The following is a 4,475-nucleotide window of genomic DNA, read 5'->3' as shown; positions in this document are numbered from 1 at the left end:
CCAAATGGAGCAGGACGGCCAGGGAAGGCCAGAGCCAGGTCTGGCCACAGAAAGCCCTCCTGTAGACATCATAAAACCTCCTGGAGCCCACAGTACAGGTGACCACAAAGGGAGACTGGCTCAGAGCAGGCACAGCAAGAATGGTAGGACCGGGGGTCCAGAGGGAACACTCTGGCTCTCTGGGGAGCAGAATTGCCTTATGGGGTAGTTTAAGCTGTTTCAGGGTGTTGGCATGACCATGGATGTAGAAGGCAGTGAGCTCACCATTCATCGTCCTGAAGATTCTCTCAGTCCCCATGGAGTGCTAGGCCCGTTGAAGAGTGAGTGGGCACGCCTCGGTTGACCCCGGGGGTCATGGGGAGCCACCTACTACTGGTATCAGCGTCTTGTTTCAATCCTTTGCATGGTTTAGGCGTTGCTTTAGAAGTCAACCCAACTAAAAGCAACCTTGAACCAGGTCCCAGTCGTCACTTTCACCCATCCCTAAACTAGGACCGGACTGTGTGGGTTGACCCAGCACAGAGGTCTAAATAGATGAGAGAAGCACAGACAAGTGAGGCTCGGCTTTGGCAAAGGGGGTCAACAATGACCTTGAACTGAGCAGTTTCTGAGATGTGATGGTGGCTAAGGCTGCGTGTCAGTGAGATAAGAAATGAATAAAAGAGAAGGAAGTAGAGTCGGCAGGCACAGATTACACTTTGAAGGCTCTTGACACTGAGGGGTAAGAGAATACAGGTTCTTAGCTAGAGTGTGATGTAGAGTCAAGGGAGGCTGTTTTGTTTGTATTATCTTGTCTTGCTTTGTTTTTTATTTAAGATCGAGGTGGGTTGACAGGAAAGCCGTCCTAGAGAGAAGGCATTGGAAGGACAGGTGAGAGGAGAGTTGGGTGAGGTGGGTCTCTGGGGCAGGGGTGGCTTGGTGTAAGAGGGTGATCTCCTCACCAGCCTTCAGGTAAAGAGGAAAGAACAGGAGACAGAAGGTCACCCTGTCGGCAGTGAGAAAAGAAAAGGCGTTCTTCCCTAATAGCCTTACTTTCACATTAAAGTAGGGAGACATGAGAGAAATGAGGTCCTATGCCAACAAGAGACACACACAAGGATGTTCATGGAAGCTTTAGTCATAATAGTCCCAAACTGAAACAACCCAAGTGTCCATCAGTCAGAGAATGGGAGAATACTGGTATCGGTCATATAATGGACTACTATCCAGCAATGAAAAAGATCAAGCTCTTTGCAACGATATGGTGAATCTCACAGATAGGCTGCTGAGCGAAAGAAGTCAGATATTTGAGTATTTGCTTTATGATTCCACTTATATAAAGTTTGAGAATGGGCAAAACTGGGGCGCCTGGGTGGCTCAGTTGGTGAAACGGCTGCCTTCGGCTCGGGTCAGGATCCCGCGGTCCTGGGATTGAGTCCCGCATCGGGCTCCCTGCTCGGCGGGGAACCTGCTTCTCCCTCTGCCTCTGCCTGCTGCTCCCCCTGCTTGTGCTCCCTCTCTCTCTCTCTCTCTCTCTCTCTGACAAATAAATAAACAAAATCTTTTAAAAAAGTACTTGATGTCCTCCCCAGGGTCCTTTGCAAATATCCCCTCATTCAGACTCATCTCCCTATCCGGGACCGGAAAGTGGCTCCTCACCCCACGGTCGGAAATAAGGGAAGTAAGCTTGCCCCTGAGAAGTAAACTAGGCCATCAACACTGTTCATGTGACAGCAAAGTGACCTTGGAGGGATGGAGTGCCCCGGCCAGCGAGACTTGGCAGCAGCCTGATTTAAGTTGTTAGGAAATTAGAATGTGCCCATCAGATGGTGAGCTGGGAGGGTCGGGCTGGACACCTTGCGTTTTCCCCTCCGGAATCACTCCCTCCCTCCCTCCCCACCTGCGCTGGCCCCGGGCAGGGTGACCTCCATAGTTTCCATCGTGCTGTGGGGAGTTGGGCCAACGGAAGCCCCCGAAGGTGATCAGAAGGAAGGGGAGTGAGGTAAACTTACTTTTTTCCCTACTTCAGGGACACCTCCGGCTGGCCACACCCCTCCATCAAAGGTCACTCACTGTCCCTCAGATGGCTCCTTCTCCAGCTGGGTTCGGCTACCCCCTCAGCCTCCTCGCTGCTTTGGGCTTACGAATGCTCTGAGTCACTCCTCTGTGAACACAGCCTTTGAAATAAGCCTTCCTCAAAACATCTTAATGTGAGTGTGCCCACCGCTTGCTGTTTGAACCCTGAAGGAAACAGGAGTTGGGAGTGTCCATGGAAGCACAGTTCAGGGAAGATGCCACCCTCCATCAGGCTGCCTCAAATAGTCACACTTTTGACAGATGTGGCCCACTCAGGGGTTATGAAGGGGCCATCTGAGCCTGCTCAGAGTCTGTACCTCTGCTCAAGCCCCAGACAACTGGACAGCCCTGTGACTAATGTCCAGGGCCAGAGGCCAGCTAATGGCAGCATCCAGTCAACCAGTTTCTGTTTGTCAAAGACGGCATTAATCTTCTGGCTCCTTCCAGCACCCTCGTGTGAACTCGGTTCCAGAGCCGACTCACGCTGACCAATGTGAGACTGGGTTTCTGAGTCTGCAAAGCTCAGAGCCACGCCTTGACATCACATAGCATCACGACTCACAGAGCTGGATGGAGCCTTAGACGCAAGGCAGCCCGGTCCAGACTCCTCAGTTGAAGGGAAAGAGAGTTGGAGCTCAGAGAGGCTGGATAATTATGTGGCCCAGGGGTGTTCAGAGAGTGGATGGCTCATGACAAGCTCCCCCAGGGCAGGGTCCGGTTTGGTTTTTTAATTTCAGCTTTACTGAGTTTAACAACTGACAAACAAAATTGTTAGATTTTTAATGCACATGCTGGTGACCCCACACATATGTAGATATACATGTTGTGAAAGGGTCCCTCCCCCATCTAGCTCATTAACATTTGCATCACCTGACATATCTACCCCCCCTTTTTTTTCCCTTTTTTGGGCAAACTTCAACCATACAACACAGAGTTACCGTGTTATATATCAGATCCTCCGACCCTATTCATCTTACAGCTGAAAGTCGGGACCCTTTACCAGCCCCTCCCTATCTCCCCCACCCCCATGCAACCCTTTTCCTACTCTCTGTTTCTATGAGTTTGCCTTCTTTTTTTTTTAGATTCCACATATAAATGATACCATGTCGTATTTATCTTTTCCCGTCTGACTTATCTCGTTTAGCATAATGCCTTCAAGGTCCATCCAGGTTGTCACAAATGGCAGAATTTCCTTCTTTCTATTGGCTGGATAATATTCCATTGTATATATACCACATCTCCTTTATCTGTTCATCTGCTGATGGACACGGGTTGTTTCCATATCTTGGCTATTGTGAATAGGCTGCAATGAACAGGAACATGCAGATATCTCTTCAAGATACTGATTTCATCTCCTTCGGATATATACCCAAAAGTGGGATTGCTGGTAGTTCTATTTTTAATATTTTGAGGATACTGTTTTCCATAGTGGTTGCACCAGTTTTCTACCCCCAGGGGCAGTGTCCTTTTGACCACAGCCAGAGCCGCCCATCTACGCAGGCACAACGCGATTTGGGGATCCCAAATCAGCCAGTAGAATTCACAGCCCTCCCAGTTCCAAGCCATCCTCAGAGTCGGTAAAGGTAACTTTGTTGGGGGGAGCAGTGGTACACCAGACATACCAAGACAGGCCTGTGTTACCCTCTGGAAACTTCTTAACCTCTCTGAGTCTTTCTTCGTCTGCAAAAATCGCGTGCAGCTGGGGCTCCTACGTGGCTCAGTTGGTTAAGCAGCCGACTCTTGGTTTCGGCTCAGGTCACGATCTCAGGATTGTGAGATCGAGCCCCAAGTCGGACTCCATGCTCGTGACAGAGTTGGCTTGACATTTTCTCTCTGCCCCTCTCCCCCACCTCATATACTCTCTCTCTCTCTCTCTCTAAATTAATAAAAAAAAAAAATTGCACGCAACTCATCTCTACTTTCACAAGGCTGTCATGAGGCTCAACTATGATACTGTAGAGGAAAACTCCTAGTTTGGTGCCTGGCATGAAGTAGGGACCCAGTAACTACTACTCAAAATTAAGAGTCCAAAATTGTTCACCCCTTTCAGGCTGAGGAACGCGCCCTCCATCCTGACCTTACCACCTGCCACCAGGTTGACGTCAACGCCTTCCTCAACACCCTTTAATGTCAAGGAAAATGTCACAGATGCTGTCAGCGCCTTGCCTGTATCCCCTCAGTCTACCCTGGGGGTCACACACCAGCTGCTTTCTCTGTCCCTCTGTCTGAGGGCAATCTCTGGCTGCGGGGGCATGCTGTCACCAGGTCCAGGCAGGCTGGAAGCACCTTCCGGAACAGCCCTCCGACAATGAGGGCCGGGAGAAATGTCCAGCTTCCTTACCTCTCTATGGGGCAGTTCTGAGCCGTATTCCAGCCAGTCTCTGAGAAGGTCCCTGCGGCACTGAACTCCCACTGAACTG

This window comes from Zalophus californianus, chromosome X, assembly GCF_009762305.2.
Source record: "Zalophus californianus isolate mZalCal1 chromosome X, mZalCal1.pri.v2, whole genome shotgun sequence".
Lineage (NCBI taxonomy): Eukaryota > Metazoa > Chordata > Mammalia > Carnivora > Otariidae > Zalophus > Zalophus californianus.
Note: the sequence above shows the minus strand (reverse complement) of the source record.